General features: G+C 46.2%; 1 protein-coding gene across 2 annotated transcripts in view; it reads left to right on the top strand.

Moving 5' to 3' along the window:
• ITGA9 (integrin subunit alpha 9) overlaps window positions 1-20425 on the top strand; it is a 331203-nt gene that overhangs the window by 231649 nt on the left and 79129 nt on the right. The gene's annotated exons all lie outside the window — the stretch shown is intronic.

Raw genomic sequence — 20425 nt, 5'->3', positions numbered from 1 at the left:
TGAAGCTCCGCCAGATAAGACCTAAAGGGTTACATTTTACAAATGAGGCGAGTCCCTGGAAAAGGCAATGGTCTATTTAAAGTCAGAAAGCCAAATGGCTTTGTCAATTTTCTGGTCCTTGTTTAAGAAAACCAAGCCTATGTTCAGAATTGTTCCTTCTTTCCTCAGCTGCTCTGGAAGTGTAGCTTGGTGCGGGAGAACCCGAGACTCCCAGCTCTTGTCTCCCGGCCCAGGGCTATGATGTGTGTTCCATGAAATGCTCTCCCTGCTCTCCGCGTAGGCTTCCAGCCAGTTTCAGCGTGCACTATTAGTTTTGGCTTTGGGAAATGAGGTTTCTTTTACTTGGCTGGAAGCATACAGCAACCATTTTATTTTGCTTGTGCCTCATGAATTAATTGGGCAGTGAGAGGAAAAAGTATGCATACTGAGCATCTGGGATCTTTTAAAGCCACGATTTCACCCAGCTTTCTAGTACCTGGCTGGCTCTTCCAGAAGAAGGGAGTGTTCTAGAAGGGCCAGGCCCAATGTGGCATCTTCCTTTTCTGAAATCATCCATTCATTCTCTTCCTAAGGGGGACTTAAAGAGGAAGGCAGCAGAAAATGAAAAGGTTGACTGATAGTCCAGTAGTATCCATGGGATGGGCTTGCCATTTGGGATGGAGTGGAAATGTAGGATGGAAGTAATACTAGAGGAAGTTTGGTTTTGCAGAGCAAGAACCCAGGCAGGTTAATTTTTTACACTCTCGCTCGCTCACCTTCCCACTGCACACATACTCCAGAAGGGCCATTTGTCCTTGAGAATCTTGCCTTCTAGTCCTTCAAGCTTTCAGGATGCTTCCCTGAATCAGCTTCCTCTGGAAATCTCCCTCTCAGCCTTAATTGGACTGTTGGGCCTTTTGATTCAACTTTTTCCCAAAGTGCTGTTTTTCAGACCATTCTTTTCTTAAGATTTACTGACCACAGACAAATGGTGCCTGCCATTTGCAAAGCCTGAAACGAGGATGTGGGTGCAGGTTGTTTATTGGAGCAAGGTCCTAGGAAACAGGAGGGAGGGAAGAAAAGCCAACCTGAACGTGCGTGTGCCTGGACCTTTTGAGAAGTATAGAGAAAGTCACCCAGAAGTGTTCGTGAGAAGACAGGAAACGGGAGCATTCATTCATCGACTCCCCTTCCCACTTGGTTGAGGGCTGCCTCCGAAGGAATAGATTGCCCTGCCCTGGCAAGGGGTGCAGTTGGAACTGTCCACCATGCCAGAGCTGGAATCAGAGCTGGGCCAGGAGGAAGGGACGTAGGGCATCTGAGGCATATGCTAAACCCTTTTTTGACCCCAATCCCAGCCTGGGCTCCCCGAACCTGAATTCAACCTGTAATTGCTTTCTGCCATTTGAGCAAAAGGCTCAGTCAGCTCTTCTCCCAACCATCAGTTTACTGAGATTTTCATAAGCCCAAAGGGAAGACCCTCTACATTCTAAGGATAGGTGAGCAGATAAGAGTTTGGGTTTTGGAGGGAGGTGGGTGGGGTTTTGAATCTAAACCTTGCCTCTTCGTGATCACTGTTGTTGATGCTGGATATTAATTTTTAAAATTTTAGATGTCTGAAAAGTTATGACATTTAAAATTATACTGTGCAAAAAAACCTTATTTTGAGCTGAACAAACAAAATAAAATCCGGATTTTAAGAAAGGTAAATAAGGAATTGATTACTTTTAGTCACAAGTTCCTTCTGTTGACAAAAGGATTAATATTCAGAATTCTAGGATCATCTTAACAGAGGCCAGTGCAATTCAAATAAAAAGTTAAATGTGCTTCGACAATTTACAAAGATTTAGTTAAGGAGCAGTTTTACCAATGAGCCTTTTTCTGTTTAAGTAGGGTCTCTGGGAGTGGCTACAACCTTCAGTGCATGAGGACAACGATTTCTTTGAAGCAGTTTATGAAACACCTCCCTCGTTTTTATTGTTTGTGTTCCTCTTACATTTCTTTCTATTTGCCGTACCCTCGAGTGCTTTGAATGTTTGGGACAGTAAGTGAAATTGATGGCCACTTTCTGTCATCCATCTTCTGAGTTGGTATGTCTTTCTATGTTCACAAGTTCATTCCTCAGCCCCCAGGGGACCCAGTACCAAGTGCAGTGAGGGGATGCAAGGTTTCTTGTGCACATTCCACACGTCCCCTGGCCCCATTTTCCCTTCTCACTAGTAGATGGATTCACTTGTGTGATCTCACCACTTAGAGCCTAGGGAAATCCATGCTGCTGTACTGCAATTATTTTCTTACTCTCTTTCTCTCTAATCTCTCTCTGTTTTCACCTATGGCTATCAGGTCTACCTCTCCTTGGGATTTAACCAAGAAAGAAGAGTTGAGCTTAGCTTCTTAGAAAGTGGAGTGTGGACAGGCTGAGGCTTCTCTTGGCTGGCAGCATGGGCTCTGCAAGGGGGTGGGTGGGTGACCACATCACCCTGGCTACCCCTTCCTGAGTGCTTCCTATTGGCTAGGTGGGGCTTAGGTAAACTCACAGGCGCCCTTATTTCCTCTTCACAGCAACTGTGTATCCGTTACTGTAGCAAACCACCCCCAAATGTAGTGGCTTCATATACAACCATTTAATATTGCTCATGACTCTAGGAGCAGTTTTTCAGCTCTAGGCCCGACTCAGCTGCCCTTGGCTGATGTCGCCCAGGCTTCTGTGGTTAGCTGGCAGGTCAGCTGGAGCCTGTTCTCTAGGGCAGTGGGAGTGACAGAGTGCAGTGGCTGTCATCCTCCAGCCAGCTAGCCCAGGTTCTCATGGCTTTGGCAGGGTTCCAAGAGAGTGAGTAGAAGTTCAGGCCTCTGGAGGTGAGGGTCGGAACAGGCACAGCATCACTTCTGCATTTGGTTCACTCTTTGTCCTTAATTTGAGAAGCCTACAGGGAGGAAGTGGAGCACACCTGTGTGACGTTTTGGCAAGTCTCAGGTAGAGAGCGAGAATCCAGTGTTTCTAAAGAAAACTCTCTGGATGAAACTTCCATTCTAAGGATTCCGTCTGACTTTTTCTCGTGATAGAGAAAACCGAGTACAGGGTTGTACTTACTGTTCTGGATCAATTTTCACAAATATTCAGCACAGACCTGTGCTCGGGAGAGGAGAAACACACCCCCTTGTGACAGGAACTGTGTTAAGCACAGTCACGTGCGTCACGTCAGGGAACACTCATGTTAACCCTGAGGAGTTAGAATGATGGTCTCCGTTTTACAGAGGTGAAAACTTAGGAATATTGTGATTTCCTACAAGTCACAAAGCTAGTAATTGTCCCTGCTGGGATTGGAACCCCCATCTGATGACAAAACTTCCCCTTTTGCTATCCTGCCTCGCAATTAAGGACAGGGTCTGGAACTGACAATCCTGTCAAGAAATAAATATTGTCCTCTCTCCCAAAATAGATTAAAAAAACAGTAAAAGATGATGTTGTAGGATGTGCTCACTCATGAGTGCGGTTCATGTGGGAGGGCATCTGGATCCTGGGCGAGTAGGATTCTTGCCTGGACACTGAACAGGATCATTCTGGCTTCAGGGTGTCCTCCAAGAGGGACACTGAGGCCTGAACATTAGAGAGAGATTCCTTAGTTCAGGAGTGACCATATAATCTATTAAACTGGGACACTTTAGGAACTTAAAGGGAGCATTATTAATAATTAGCCCCAGAAAAACAGGCATAAATTTGGACTGTCCCAGGAGAATGGGCTGCACCGTCACCTTACTTATGGTCAAAGTACAAGGAAGGCTTGGTGACTCTGCAGGCTCCCTGAAGTGGGCACAAGGGGCAAGACTCTGGCCTTGGAGCCAGGAGGAGTGGCCCCTTTTCTACCCTCCTCTCCCCACTGTCTGACTCTAGGTCTCTGCTTCTTCATCTGCATAGTAGCACTAAGGATGCCTACTGTATTAGCTAAAGATTGTTGTGTAACAAATTACCTCAAAACCTAGTAGCTTAAAACAAAAACAAGCATTTATTATCCCTCACAGTGGGTCAGAAATTTGGGGATGGTTCTAGCTTGGGATCTCTCATGAGATTGCAGTCAGGATGTTGACTAGGGCCGCACTTGTCTGAAGGCTTGACTGGGGCTGGAGGGTCGGCTTCCAAGGTGGCTTCTCACATGGCCCCAAGTTGCTGGTGATTGGCAGCAGTCCTCGGATCTTCTCTACGTGGGCCCCTCCAATGGATTGCTGGAGTGTCCTCACAACATGGAGGCTGACTTTCTCCAGAGTGAACAGACCCAGCCAAGAGTGAGAGCTAGGCAGAAGCTCATCTGTTTGTGATCTTATCTCAGAGGTCACACGGCATCACTTCTGCCACATTCTCGTCTTTAGAAGTAAGTCACTAAATCTGGCCCACATTTAAGGGGAGGAGAATTAGGCTCCACTTTTTGAATGGAGGGGTGTCAAATACTTTGTGGACATATTTGAAAACCACTGTACCTATTCAGGATGAATGTTACAGACTTATAAGTTAGGTACTGATGTAAAGTGTCTGCAGCAGTACTTGGCACTCATTAAAAACAGAGTCTCTTGGCCTTTGAAGGTCTAGCAAGAGCATTCCCAAATGCCCATGGACAAGGACAGGGTTTGATGTCAGTGAGCCTGAGCACCCCTGCCAGAGGTGGATGAACCCGAGTCACCTTTACAGTTGAGGGCCTGAGGAAGTTAGGTAAGCTCTGCGGCTTCTTCAGATGTAGGTCACTCCCCTGTGGGGTCCAGGTGGTCAGAGGATTCCACCTCAGTTTGGACTTTCATGAATGTCCTCCTGAAACCCTCTGATGAGCACTCCCAATCCCCCTTTGGTGCTTGGAGCCATCATGACTGAGTCTCCTTCATGGACTGGGCCCCAGAACTGTAGCCCAGGGGCCTACTCTGTGGGCTGTTCTCTGACCTACCCTCTGCTAGCCCCTTTCAAGGGCTTTTATTTACTTTGCTTCTCAGAACACTGTGAGATAGGGACTTGTACCTGTTTTAATGCTTTTTATGGCAAGCAATAGAAAATTCAACCCAAATTGGCTTGGGTGAAAAGAGAATTTATTATTTTGCAAACTGAAAAAACCTAGGGTTGGCTTCGGCCACAGCTTGTTGGGCCTCAGAAAGTTGTCATGGTGTCTCTTTCTCCATCTGTCAGCTTCTCTTTCTTGTTTTGGCTCCATTCTCAGACAGGCTGTCCCCTTGGGGAGGCAAAAATGGCTGCCAAGCCACAGTGAATGAGTAATCTCATTTCACAAAAGTCCTAGCAAAAGTTTCATTGAGTCTCATTGGTCTAATTGGCTTCAGCCTGGGTCACATGCCCCACCTCTTAGGAGAATGCGCATGAGGTGGAATGCCACCCAAAACTCATGGGCTGAGAGTGGGGGGTAGATGTTCCCCAGAGGGAATTTGTGGTGGATCATCAGAAAGCCAGGTGGTTGTGGGTGGCGAGAAAAAAATGTCTGCTATAGCCTCGTTGTCCCCATTTACCAGGACAGAAATTGGCCTCAGAGTAGGCAAGTAACTTGGCCAAAGTCTCACAGCTAACAGTAGTTGAGGGATCCTACTCCCCCTGCCCTGCTCATGTGGATGAAGGAAGAAAGTTCTCCCCAGCTCAGCCCTGACTCCTAAGTGCTCTGTGGCCATCTTAAGGATCCACTTAAAACTCTAGGACATAACCAATGGCTCTAGAAGTGACTGGGTTAAAACGCCGTTGGCTGGAGAGAGTGGCATGGGTTGATGACTCGCAGGCGGGAGTAGACGGAATTTCTTGTTAGGAAAACCCCTTCTCAGAAACCCATGAAAGAACTGAGCCCTGGATAACACAAGTGGGCACTTTGGTTGTCTCAAAGTTCATATGACTTTTCCTTTCACCTTTTAGCACTGCCTAATTGTAAGATTTAAACACAGAATTCTTTTCCCACATGTCATTTTTCAGCAGTTAAGAATTCATCTGCTGAGGAGATGCAGAGTTGGCGCTCACAGCAGAGGGGCCTCCTCATCTAGAAGGTTCCAGCTGAAGGGATTGCCTTTCATCTCCAAATACAGAGGAAGGCAGTGGATTGAGTCACAGATGGAGGAGGGAGGAAGGCCTCAAATTAAGAAGACAAGAAACAAGCGCTCTCCTCAAATAAGCAGAAAGCCTGAGCTGTGAAACCAAGATTGTTTGCACTGGGAAGGGGTACGGGGGGTGCTTCCACACTCCCTTGTGAGGTCATTGGAACAGGGCAGGAAATCTGAACCTCATGCCAAAGAAAACTCTCTTTGCTCTTTATAAAAAGCCTATTGAGCTTTCTTCACGGGGGAGCTGCTGGTTGGGACTCACGGATGGGCACATTGGCTGCCAGCGAGGGGTTTCCTGGCCATTTCCAAAGGCCTGGGGCCACTCCCTTTGCGGTCACAGTGCTGTGTCTATCTGGGCTACGGACGAGCTGTGGAGCCTCCAGGCAGAGGAGACACCATCCGAACTTTTCATTTTTGGTTGGGAAACCCCACACAGACCAGAGTCTGTTTTGTGGCTTAAAATGTTGCATGTGAAATGTTTCCTTCCCTGGCAGAAACGCCACATTGGCCTCTCCATGCAGCCTGCTCAGTGCCAGTTATGTCTGAGGCAGGATGTCCGCCATCCAGATGCCCACAGGGACGCAGCCTGGGGTAGAGAAAGTGCAGGGGCTGTGGGGCCAAACTGACCTGCGTTTGAATCTCACTTCAGCCACTTAATAGCGACCCACATTTGGGCAAGTTGCTCAACCTCTCAGAGCCTCTTTTTCCTTATCTGTAAAGTGGGGATTATGAGACCTATGTTACAGTGTCAGGATTAAATAAGATAGTGCTTCAAGGGCCAGACACGAGAAGGCACTCTGTAAATGTTTGTCCATTCCCTCTTCCTCCTTCGGTTCCTCTTCAGCATTTCCTTACCTCAGCACTATTATAAGGTTTTTTTTTTTTTTTTGAGGAAGATTAGCCCTGAGCTGACTACTGCCAACCCTCCTCTTTTGCTGAGGAAGCCTGGCCCTGAGCTAACATCCATGCTCATCTTCCTCTACTTTATACGTGGGACACCTACCACAGCAGGGCGTGGCAAGCCGTGCCATGTCCACACCTGGGATCCGAACCAGCGAACCCAACCACTGCACCACCGGGCCGGCTCCTATAAAGTTAATTTGCTAGCTCTATTTTTTAGAGGGGGAGTCAGAGGCAACCTGGAGAAAGGTGACATCTGGGTGTCACAGTGACAGTGGGTGGCCTGTGAAGGGTTCCCATACATCAGCAGCAGGGGGCCCCCAGACTTCCCAGCATCCCCAGAAGGGGCCACTCAGATGTCCACTGGCTCAGCAGACCAAGTCCTACTGTCTTGTGAGACTGTCCTCCGTTGTGGATCCTGTCTGAGACCAGTGTTTCTAAGAATCTAGATCAGTGCCACTCCACGTGTGGTCTCCTGACACCAGTGTCCGCATTCCTGGGCCCCTCCCCAGACCTGCTGAATCAGACACTCAGGGGGTGAGTCCCAGCAATGTGGGTTTTAACATACCTCCAGGCAGCTGTGACGCACAGCCGAGTTTGAGAACTGCTGTGCTCTAGGCTGGTTATTGCAGAGCAAAGGAAGGAAAGCCTGCTTTGCCCCATGTACCCCAAAGACCCCCTTTGCAGACTGGCATCTGTGAGGCAGTGTGGGCTCTGTGGTTAGACTGCCAGACTGGAGTTCTAGCTCCACCATGTAGCTGCTGTGTGACCTTGGACAAGTTCCTTCCTCTCCCTGGGCCTTTGTATCCTCATCTGCAAAGTGGATGATCTAATACTTACGCTGTGGGGTTGTTGAGAAACCTAAATGGGTTCATCCTAACAAAGTGCTTAGAGGAGTGTCTGCCACGTGCTCAAAGTTCAATACCCTTTAGCTCTGTCGTCTTAGTTTTCAGGCAGCCCAGGCAGGTTGAGAGTCTTATTCTGGGGGTGGCTTTGAACAGGTTAAGGATTTGCCAGCAACTGTAGGTGGCAGAGCAAAAAAAACACTTGAGAAGTCCCTGTATAGAGCCTAATAGCGACAACCACCACCATGGCAGCAGCCACCATAGTAACTCATTAAGTCCTTACAGCAAACCTTTGGGGTAGGAATTACTGTCTGTATTTTTATAGGGAGGTACTTAAGGTGCCACTTGGTAAGTGGTAGAACTAAGATTTGAACCCAAGTCAGTTTGAAAGAAATCATGCAATCACAAGTCCAGACGTTTCCAGGGTCCCAGTCCCTTCTCCTGGGAAGTTCTGTAAAGATGAGAGTGGTTCCAACCTGCTGTTCAGGGTCCCTGCCTGGAGCCTGATGTGGACAGTGCAGGAGGTGTCCTTCCCACAGTGGACACAGAAAACGCTCAGGAAGGATAATTAAATGAGTCCATATTTAAGAGGCACTTAAGTGGATTAAAATCAATACATGGATCATGTAGGTCTGCACAGCCGTTTTAGCGGGCATCCATCATGTTTGGCAGGTGGAATTCTTTGTTTTAAAAGATCCTGGTTTGCCTGGAGCTGGCAGTCCCAGGGAAACCGCTCTGCCCTGCATCGTGCAATAGAGAGGGTGAGAGGTTTCCCAGACCTGGGAGGCGGTTTGCTCAGAGCCTGAAATGCTCTCGCTGAGGCCAGGTTGGCATCCCCCTACCTGAGGCACAGAGAGAGGAGGGAAGCCAGATGTTTCTAGGATGTCTCTTTCTCACTCTCTCAGTCTGAGCTCCCTAGAATGAAATCCTGAGCTGAGACATCATGTAAAAATAATTTATTAGGAAATGTTTCCAGGAGAAACCACTAGGGGAATGGGGAAGGAGGCCAAGCAAATGTATGATATCAAAGTCCTCAGGGAGGAGAAAGAAGGTAGGTAACTTGGGTACGATCCAGAGTGTCCCGATCAGGGAGCCTGGTTAAGGCTTCCCCCAAGGGGATGTGAATGCCCAAGCCCGCCAATCTCTCCTTACTCACAGCCAAACAGGGTTCCAGCAGCTGAGGGCCCTCCTCCAACAAAAGCCACCCAGGTGCTAGTGGCTGGGAAGTCCGTGCGCGTGGCGGTGCATGGTGAAGAGGCCCGTGGGAATATGGATGGAGCGCCAGCAGCGTTGTGTGCTCATCTTTCCCACGCCCTGCGGTGAGCGAGATGGTATGTGGTCAGTCTAGCCAACCAAAGCAGAACTAAAAACCAATGTGGACAGCAAGACAAGTGAAAGCATTTTCAGAGGGAGAATAAAGAATGAGCAAAACTGTCTTGTGGGGGACGGACACCTAGAAAATGACAGATGGAGATGCAGAAAATGCTGATCAATCAATTACTTCTGCAGGGTCAGGACACGGGAAATCACAAATAAGCCAGTCCATTCACCTTCCCCTACAACCAATCCAGCTTCTGACACAACCTTAAGTTTAGTATATTTAGTATATTCAAATATACTGGGACTCAGGCAATCTCATGAACCTGCAGCTCATCCCTTTTTTAAAGAATGAGGAAAAATCATAAACTTTCCATAAACAACTCGAGCAAGGTTGAATTTAAAACCTAGCCAATAAAACAACTAACAACAACCCTTTCTCTTTGTGTAAGGCATTTTAAAGAACAGGCCAATTGACTGAATGTGTTGAAACCAAATATAGAGAAAACCAAGTATAATCCTAGAAAACAAAGCCCATCTCCCGCTATTGTTCTTGAAAATACAAAAAGAACACTTAACTTTAGCATTTAGTTATGTTAGTGGGTCCTTCGTAATTCACTGCTGTAAAATTGGCTTGCAGTTGTTCTAATTGTGTGTTGGTCCTCAAAGTTCTTGGCATCAGGCTTTTCCTTGTGCACAATCTGAACATCCTAAGAATCAGCCTGTGCTCCCTTCTCTGTCCTCCTCGTGGGCGTTTCCTGAAGCTTGAGCCCTCAGCTGGTATATGTTTCTCTGTTAGATCAGCTGCCAAGGCGCTTCCTCTGTGTCTGGTATCTAACAGAAAAGCATGCTTAGGATGGGGGTATACTGGCGTGCTTCCCTGCCTGCCACGTGAGGTTAGTCGAATCTGTTGACCAGATTAGTAACAGCACAAGTCCTCCGCTCGCTACAGAGACCTGTTCTCAGCCTGTTCATCTGCTAAATACAGTTCTGAATAAGAGGATTCTCAGCTAGATCTTGCCATTTTATGAATGCTGTTTTTTTGTTATTGTCATTTGTAATAGCTTTTGACCTATGTGTTCAAATAATGAACTGAATTTTCTCACTGTCATCAGCCCTGATATGACTGTCCGGTAGATCACTCTGTCCAGTCTTGGATTCCATAATTTAAAGAACTTGTGGATTTTTCAGTTAATTGAGAGGAAAGGTAAAGCAATAGTAATAATAATGAGTTGTGAAATAGGACTCGTGGGGGTGAGGTTTAGGGAGAGGTAAGCTTCTCTTGTAAAGGGAGATGGATTTCAGCCCTTTGCGTGCACCTCGCCCAAGCAGTCATCACACAGGAGTACAGGGGAATCTTTCCTCAAACAGCTTGGTCCCTCTCCTTCCTCCAGGCCTGGGAAGACACCCCTGGAGACAGCAGGGACAGTATTATAAAGGCATGTGACTGAATGCAGGACATCAAGGCCGCTCAATAAATAATTATTAAAGGGGGGGCAAAGGAATGTAAGACGTAACAGAAAACATATGTGTCTCCTACGTAAGAATTATGCTATAGAAGCTATTTCCCATTTGAGGCAAAATAAGAAACACTTGTTGAATGAATGGATGGGCTTCCTCAGGGCTGCAGGAGGTGGGCACCCATCTTGGAGCTGTCCTTGGTCTCTGCATTCATCTCCCTGAATCACTGCCCTGGGGGCATGGTGAGCAAGGCACAGGTCTGCGAGGCTCCAGTAGACTCATAGGCAGAGAGCTACAATCACGGGTGTTATGTCCTCACCAGAGTTAGAACCCCAGGGAAAGCACTGTTTTTTTCCAGTCTGGGTCTCAATCTCTTAACCTCCAAAACTGCAGTGACTATCCTAGCCCTTGGGGGCAGTGTTCCAAAGGCTGGTAGAGAACGTTTGCCTCAGATGATTCAAAATCCAGATTTCTTGACTCTCCTCTTGCTCTAAAGAGTCCCACTCTGGAGGGTGGGGCCTGCAATCTGCATCTTTCACAAGGATTTTAATGTAACCTAACTTTTGAGGGTTCCTAACTTGAGTGCACTTTGGAACCACCCAGGGAGCTTTCAGCAAATGCTTGCTTGCCTGTGCTGTGTGCTTTGATTCAGTGGGTCCACAGTGGGGCTTCCATCTGGGTCTTTTTCACAAAGCTTTCTACATAGTCGTCATAGTCTTCCTAGCATAGTTATACAAATTGGAGAGAAGTGCCCCCCTGGTGGTGTGCAGCCTCTTGCCCAGAGTGCAGGGTGTGGTGAGCAGCATGGGCTGGATTTCAGCCCCTTTCCCCTCAGCCAGATCTCTTGTGCAGTCAACAGCCTACACAGCTGTGTATAGTATCTCTGGCTCCCAGGTGGTTCCAGTACACACCCCAGTTAGGAATCAGTGAAGGGTGTTGGTTGTTAATAACCTTTGAAAGCTTTTGAGCAAAAATGAACAAAGTAGTGTCTTAAGATTCACCAGGAGCAGCTTGTAGAACAGACTAGGGGACAACTGAGAGCAGAGCGTCCACCAAGAGGCTGTTTTGCTCTATTCTAGGTGGGAGGAGATTGGAGCCGATCTGTTGTGGCAGCAAGGAAAGAGGAGGGAGGGAGGGATCATCCTGAAAGAGAACTCTAGTTCTTTAAGGAGAATCCCAAGATGTGTCCAAAAGTAGCAAAGTAGGTGTACCAACCAGAGGGAAGACATTAGTAAGCACCTGCCCCCTGAAATGGAGCTCCATGAGCCCGTAGCATGCTCAGTGGAGACATGCTCCAGGGGTGCTGGACAGGGGACAGGTCCTCTCTCAGGCCCATCTCTTCATCTGTGGCCAAGGGAAGTTCATCACTAGCTGCCTCTGGCCTCTGTTCTCAGTCCACAGCTTTGACACCGCAATTGCCTGTGGAGAGGAGAGAGGATGGGGAGAGAGACTGTTGATACCCTCTCATTTTCCCTCCACCACCCTGGAGACCACATGTGACAGTTCCTCTGCAGGCTGAGGCCTGCCTGTGTCTCTCTGCCTGGGGGCTTTCTTGGCTACAGAGTGTGCTGCACTCAAGCACTGAGGAGGCTGGAAGCACAGGATAGTCAGTGTCCCTGGAACAACTCTCAAAAGGAGAAGTGGGTGTTTAAGGTTAGATGCTCCAGTCTTCTCTCCTATTGGTGGCACAATTGCCCACTCACAGAGCACCCCAAGGTCACCTCCCAAACAAACTACTTGCCCCCTAATCCTTGTCCTGGAGTCTGCTTTTGGGGGAACACAGATAAGGGGCATGTGAGTCGGTGAGTCTCCAGCTCTAGAAAAGTGTGTCCTCACACAGACAATAGCCCTCAAGTAGCATCAGCAGTTTACATATTTTTCTGGAGGGCAGAGAGCATGAGGAAGGCGGTCTCCATGGGTTCACGTCATGTTTCCTGAGCAGGTGGGCTCAGTAACATAGAGCAGTACTTCTCAAATGGTCAGGTGCACAGAGGTTACCTGGAGATCTTGTTAAAAATACAGATTCTAATTCAGCAGTTCTGGGGGTGGAACCTGAGAATCTGCATTTCTAAGAAACACTCACGTGATGCCGATGCTGCTGGCCCAAGGACCAAACTTTCAGCTGAGTTTTGTGTGGGCAGGAGTATAAGTGGGTTTGTAGGTGGGATGGAACTCTTCTCTGTAAGTACATTTCTAATATCAAGATTCCTGGCCAGGATTTTAATAAGTACCCCTCAAATACTTGACTCCTACAAAACCTTTTCATCTAAACACCACTCCTAAATTGTTTTTGTGCCACAATGTTAAATTCTTTCCTATCGTTTTGGGAGAGGTCCCCACCTTGTTTTTTCAGTCAGCCTGTAGGGCAAAGGAAAAGAGTGATAGAAAAAGAAAATAATTTGATTCATGAGATGGAATTCGACTTTGAATTCTTAGTTTGTTGATCAAGAATTTGCAAGCTCTGGGAAATATTTGTTTTAATCTAAGAATAGAAACCATTTTTTAGAAATCTAAGAATAAGTCATTTGCCTCTACAGTAGTCCCCCCTTATCTTCAGTTTTGCTTCCTGTGGTTTTAGTTACCCGTGGTCAACTCCTGTTTGAAAATATTAAGTGGAAAATTCCAGAAGTAAACAATTTATAAGTTTTAAATTGCACGCCATTCTGAGTAGCATGATGAATTCTCGCGCCATCCTGCCCAGGATGTGAATGATCCCTTTGTCCAGCGTATCCATGCTGTCTCCACTACCTGCCTGTTAGTCACTTAGTGGCTGTCTGTATTATCAGATCTATTGTCATGATATCACAGTGCTTGTGTTCAAGTAATCCTTATTTTACTTAGTAATAGCCCCAAAGCATAAGAGCAGTGATGCTGGCAATTCGGGTATGCTAAAGAAAAGCCGTAAAGTGCTTCCTTTAAGTGAAAAGGTGAAAGTTCTCAGCTTAAGAAGGAAAGAAAAAAATCCTATGCTGAGGGTGCTAAGATCTATGGTAAAAATGAATCTTCTATCCATGAAATTGTGAGAAAGAAAAATGAAATCCATGCTAGCTTTGCTGTCACAACTCAAATATATATGTATAGGAAAAACATTGTATATATAGGGTTCAGTACTATCCACGGTTTCAGGCCTCCACTGGGGTCTTGGAACATATCCCCCACAGATAAGGGGGGACTACTGTATTTAAAAGCAAGAGAAACTTTCTGGATGAAAATCGAATACTTTAATTTCTTTTTTGGAAGAAATTTAGAAGGCTTAGAAGGCGTGGCTTGCTGGTCTTTTCGCTGTGGGCTTTTCAGTTAGGGCTGGTTGAGTTATTTTTGTTTGTTTCGATTCTCAAGTTCATATTACTGTGGTCCCAAAGTCACCAGCATTTCGGAGAGTGTTTTTGTTTTAACTTTGGGAAAATGTCAAGATTAGCTCTAAACAGGGTTGATGTCACACACCAAGGAGGGACGTGTTACAAGAAGGAGACAGCTTACTCAAGCCATGTCTAATTCATGTGGTTTTCAAAGTTCATTTTATTTTTACTCATTTTAAATGAGTAGAAGCACTTTTCTTCTGAGCACCCAGAGGCCTGTTTGGGAGGAGACTGCCGTGTCCCTACTTTGATCAGAAAATCGCTCCTCATGGGACAGCTGATCTCTGACGGCCTAGGATTGGTGTGGGGTTGTTGAAAGTGCACCCTCCAAATTCTAATACTTGCTTCGGAGGGGAATTTTGCTTTAACAGTTACGTGGTTCATCTGTCTTGAACATTTGTTCTAACCATAACTCCTGCTTGCCTCACTTTTTTCAAGCTTGGAAAGAACAATCACAGAATAGTCTAGGCCTTCGTTTCCAAATGGAGTTTTGACAAAATTTAAGAAAGAAACTTGCTTTGTAGTGCTGTCTTTGCCCTGCTCTTCCAAATCCCTCGCGTGTGTGCGTGTTCACCTCTGGTTCCTTCGACTGTTCAGTTGCCAGCTCCTATCTGGAAAAGGTCCGGAATCACTGCCTTAGCCTCGCAGGGGCATCAGCCATGCTTGGCATCGGTACTGGAGTCACTGTCTGCTCCAGGTTCCCTAAAGGCTACTTTTGGTTCATTGGGTCTTTGATCCCCACCTGTTCAGTCTAAGTTTCCATGGGTTCTTTGGGGTCAGCGGGGTGGGGAGGGGGAAGAGAGAGAACCTTGCCTGTTCCTTGTTTAGTGTTTCCCACCCTGATCCCCCTCTGATCCATTCTTATATTGCCAGCTAGGAAACCCTGGGCAAGTGATGTAACTTCTCTGTATTCCAGTTTCCTTGTTGTAAATGGTCCTAAAAGGGACCTGCCTGAGGAGGTCCCTCTGCCTGCACCAGAGGAGCTGCCTGGTGCGCAATAAGCCAATACGAGTAGAGGCCATCTGTGTATTCCATCTTTACAACCATCAGCACTAGCAGGCTGGCAACAGTCCTATACGGCAGGTGTTATGACTTCATTTTACAGATGAGAAAAATGGAGGCTTGTAGAAAGGATAGTTAATTTGCCTTATGACACATAGCTATTGTATATCTGAGCCAATAGTCAAAGTTGGGACACTAATGCCAAAGCTTGGGTACTTTCTATGCTGCAAGCTCATGTGCTTTTCTTTATGGGTAGGAATTTCATAGGCTCTGTCCCAAAGGATTCCCCTCTGGGAATAAGACTTTTTTCTGGTTAGGCTCGGGCTGACTTATCTTCAGTGGGGCCGATAAAGAATTTACTAGGAATCAACTGTTTTTCTGTTAACTCATTGGGCCAGGTTATTGGGAACCTCTGCTCACTCTGATTCTTCAGTTGATTAGGGAATTTAGGATAAAATGCTTCCAAAGTTTACCTGAATTCTATATTAACTGAGTTAACACAGAGGCCTTTCTTACCAGTTTACAGGGGTCACACCTTGTGTGCCTAGAAGAAGGAAGGGGATCTTAGATGAACTCCAGACTGGCAGCCAGACATGGAGACATGAGGGTCATCTTCAGTTTGACAAACATGTGGAAGCCGGAAAATGGAAAGTCAAATTTCAAACTTGCCCTGGCACTGAGCATAAGCCCATTACCGGACTTTACAGATTTGCTGCTCTCAGAGAGCACTGCGTGGGTGGCCAGTTAAAGCACCACTCCAGAATGAAGTCAGATGCTGGTGTGATTGCAAGGAAGGAGCCCGAAGGCCAAGAAGCCTCGCTAACTTCATTATCTGAGTCTTCCTGCCAACCACTGCCATTACAAACAGGGCTGGCAGTTGGCTCCACTGGCCGAGCTCCGGAGGCTGGGACAGCCGAGGTATGTCTGGAAAAGAGAGGGATTTTGCCAAGGCAAGCAGTTTTCATTCCAGGCAGACCCGGCAAATGAGCTGCTGCTTGCAGTCCCTTCATCTGAATCCCCAATGAGCCAAGGCCCGTTCATGTAATAGTGCAAATTCAGGAGCTACTAAAAGCCAGGCTCAGTGCCAGGCCCTGAGAATGCACAGGTGAACGTGCACAGACCAAGCATGCTTTTCATCATTCTGTTCTGAAAAATGTTAATTGATGTTTTCCTGATCCTAAAAGTAATGTGTGTCGGTAAAAAATGGAGAAAATTTTAATTGAATCCCTCATAATCTCCAGGGAGAAACCCTGATAGTATTTTATGGTATTGGCTGCCCTTGCTGGCCAAGAAAAAGTGGGACTGGGAAAAAAGCCAGTTATGTGAATCTTCTTAAAACAGGGTTCAAAATTGCATAGTAAAAATATTTTTAAAGTTCTGATTGGGACTTGAAAAATGAAACTAAAAATTATGAAAATAAGTGTATGTTATCCCACATTGAACAGCTCTTGTAACATTGTAATTGTCAAGGATATCTTAGACCCAAAGCAAAAGCTTATTTGCTTTATTAGTGTTTTAAAATAACAGTACGTTAATTTCTGAAACAAAAGAAGGAATCCAGTGTTGGATGGACAGCTTTTCAATGTGAATTTCCCTACTATATCCTAAGGTAACATTCTTTGCTTCATATTTTTCCTCTTCTTTTTTAAGCACAATCACAAAGGGGTCGTTTTTTATGATGGCATATTTTCTTGAGCTTTTTTACTTAAATCCTTATCTTCTGAAGCAGCTGGAAGTGCTATCATCCAGGGCTAATTTTGACTTCTTCAACAGTTAACTGATCTAATGCTGCCAGATCCAAGCTGATCAGTGGTGGTTTTCCAACATCACTTTCATTGATTTCATGAAAGCCTGCGTCTTTTGCAGCAAGATTTTAGTTTCACTCTGTAGTGGATTTGCACTGTATTTGAATGGGTAATCAGATGCCTGCGCTGTGTGGCAATCAGGGACAGAGGATAGACAGTTTGTTCCCCGATCTGCGTTCCTAGTCAGCTGAGAGCTGATGATCATAGGTCTTGCAACAATGCCAGGGTTAGTCTCCAAGGTAAAGTCAGTGTAAGCAGTGATTGGGACATGGAAGAAACCAGAGCCCAGGAGAAACCTGGTCCCTGGAATCTCTGCTGTATAATCCTGGTGGGTACCAAGTGCCTGGCAGTGGTAATAAGCACCCCCGACCAGGAGTTGCCTAAAGCCAGGGGGCAGCCGAGTTTAGCCACATCTCCCCAGAATTCATTTTTTAAAGCTTCCCTGGATCTTTCTGTGCCTACCTGCCTACCGAGGGGATACATGGCTCCATAATGACTCTGTTTCTTCAGGTTGTGCCCTGGGCATGATCTGAAACCAGACAAAGAGGTGGTGACACGACTTTGAGGTTAAAGTGTCCCTCCAATGGGGAGCTATGCAGATTTTATAAACTGCACTTGGAAAAGTTTTCTCTGGGTTAGTGTGGATTTCAACAGGATTTATTAGCATGTGAGTGTTCCCCTCGTTCTTCTTCCATTGCCTCTCCCCACCTGGGAACAAATGCCCAGTACTTTCCAGTGGTTCTCAGTGCCAGGAGCCTCATCTGTAGAGGACTGTCTGAGGTCAGGTTCACCAGAAGCGAAACTGAGATAGGGATTCCTGTGCAAGTGATTTATTAGGGAAATGCTCTTGGGAGAAGAGGAGTGAAGGGAGCAGAATGGGGCAGAAGAAGGAGCCAAGCAGGGCTGCGTTCTCAGCTGGAGTCTGCTTTGACCTAATCCCATAAGGGCTGTGGAACATGAGTTGTCCAACAGAGCTGGTCTCACCTTGAGACAAAGGGGGTGGCCTTTTGCATCCATGTCAATCATAGGCTGCAGAATGCTTGTGAGGGAGGGTGTAGTAATCCTCTAGACAAAGCTGCTCCCATTTGGCTGGGGGCTGTGAACCCATCTAGTACAGGGGTTCTGGGTGGAGCGCCTACACCGTCCACACAGGGAGTCTCAGTGTTTGCCAAAGTCCGTGCTCTAAGAGGCCTCTTTACCTCACAGCTACAGTAGGAGAGTGGGGTATAGAATTAAAGCCTTTTTGTCAAGGGGGCTTAAATAGCCATGGGAGGGCTGTATTGGTGCTGACAAGAGGCAGAACGGTGATGACATCCCTTCCTATAGCAGCATCCAGGAGCCCCTGAGTCAGGAAGTAGATGCTGAGCTTTCATTCCCAGAGATGTCTTTGGTTTTCACTCTTTTTGCTTATCCCCAAGATCTAACCAGAATTTTGTAATTTCTATCAGACTGAGTAGGGTGGAAGAAACACTTGGAATAATGCAATGAATGCTGGTTTAAATGTTATTTTTTAGCAATTTGGAGTTAACAAAAATAAGAGAATTCAGCAGCTCTTGAATAATCGAAAGCAGTCTTAGGCCAAAACTAAGTAAACTGAGGTCCCATCAAGTCCCAGAGTAAATTTCTGAAGTCACACACTTGCAAAATCTGAAGTCTTTAGGGCAATAAATCTTTACTTCAAGAACAGGTAGGCCTTTGACTTAAATTGAAAACCTCTCTCCTTGTTTGAAAGGGATTTCCGGTGAGGTACTGACCTTTACAAAAGGAGTTCGGAACTGGGATGAGTAACCATGTAATTTATTTGTATGCTGGGACTCTCTTGAGAGTAATTACACCGGGGAAACCGAGAATCATTGTCACCCTAGGCTTGGGCTCACTGCCTGTCATGCCCACAGGCCGACTAACTAGGATTTAGAGTAGCTTCCACTTGGGCCAGTTGTGGACATTGCTTCTGGCGGGAAGAATATGAAGAAGAGAATGGTGACGAGAGGCCACCCACACTGAGTCATTAGGACCAATCTTTGGGACATGCAAGTCTTGACAGCATTTGAGAAGTTATTCTCTGGTTTTCCATATAGAAATTGCCAATGCGTGTCTTCTAGGATCTAAGAGCAGTCCCTCACACTGCCATGTAAATGTTTATTTCTCTGCTGGGATATCTCCACCTTCTAAGCTATGAGCTCTTCAAGGACAGGGACTAATGTCTTTCAGACCTGTGCCCTCAGCGCTGATCGTGGTAGGTGATAGGTTGACCCAGCTACCCAGTGGATGCTCGAGTCCATTCCGAATCCTGTACCATTTTCTTATTGTGTATGTGAACTTCCCACCCGTGAGTGTTTGGGGGCAAGTAGAACGAAGAACACCTTGCAGGGAGAACTGAGGAGAGGTGTTCCTGGCAGTGGGAACAGTTTAAACAGAGGCGTGGAAACGGTACCAGGCAGAGGGTGTTTGTAGAATAGTAATGTATGTGTTCAGTAGGGCAGGGGGACAGTAACAGAAAAGGATGGGCCAAAATAGATGCAAGCATAAGGATTTTGAGCTTTATCCTGTTTGCATTGGAGAGAAGCATGTTTGAAGAAGGTTCCCCAAGCAGCCTGTAGAATGCACTGAAGGAAGGAAAGCTCATAGCAGTAGCTCCCAAACATCATTGCACAGCAGAATCACTCACTTTGTCACTTAGGTTTATTGAAAATGCTCATCCCAGGTCCCACAATCTCTAAGTCTACTCAGAGACTACTCACTTGTCTACTCAGAGACACTCCAGTTGTCCAGGAATCTGTGTTTTTAAAGATGCTCCCAAACTGATTCTAATGCAGGTGGTCCCGAGTCCGTGTGAGGAACACTGGCTAAGGTCACAAAGAGCACTAGAAAATTTGCATTCACTGAGATCAGTCATCTCTGAGATCGGATGCTGAAAAAATAAACTAGACTTTCCTTTTATGTTTATCTATCTTGTATCTTTTGTTTTATTTGTATTTTGGGGAGATTTTTGTTTTGTTGCTATTTCCTAAGTAAAGTTTTAATGATATTTAACAAACGGACAAAAGCAATCAAATCATTAAGTGCTCAGCTCACTAATTTTCACAATGATCACACCTGGGCACAATCCCAGCGCCTGAGGACATCTCCTCCACTTACTACCTCCTTGACTTCCAACCCCATGGATTTGTTATCTTTTGTCATTTCTGTTTTTCGTGTGTTCAATAATGTTCATAATGTATCAGTATATGTACATAACTTGTAACTAGGTATATTGCAGTAAGTGCTTACTTTTTTTTTGCTGATTGGACACACAATAAAAAAAAACTCCTTTCACCTGTCTAAAGGACTGGACCTGTTGGCCTGAGCTGAGCTGTGAGTCTTGGAAATTGGAGGCAGGAGCCTGAGCGGCGTTTCAGAGCTGGAATCCACATGAATTGGTTCCTTCTGGCTGCAATTGTGTTGTTGGCTATGCTCATTCCCTCTAGAAATTCAGAGCCGTGGAAGGAGAAGGCAGATAGGTTTTAGATTCAGCCAAGAATGACCTTGGGGAAGTCACATGACCTCACTGAACTTCAGTGTCCTGTCTTCTAGACACCGAGCAGGTGCTAGTTCTGTCCTGTACCTTCTCCTTTTCTAAAATCTGCACACACACACTGTCTCCCCTTGGAAGTCTTGATTTGGCTTCAGTGACTCGGAGGGGCTGTGC

This window comes from Equus caballus, chromosome 16 (genome assembly GCF_041296265.1).
Source record: "Equus caballus isolate H_3958 breed thoroughbred chromosome 16, TB-T2T, whole genome shotgun sequence".
Lineage (NCBI taxonomy): Eukaryota > Metazoa > Chordata > Mammalia > Perissodactyla > Equidae > Equus > Equus caballus.
This window is presented reverse-complemented; position numbering and strand designations above follow the sequence as displayed.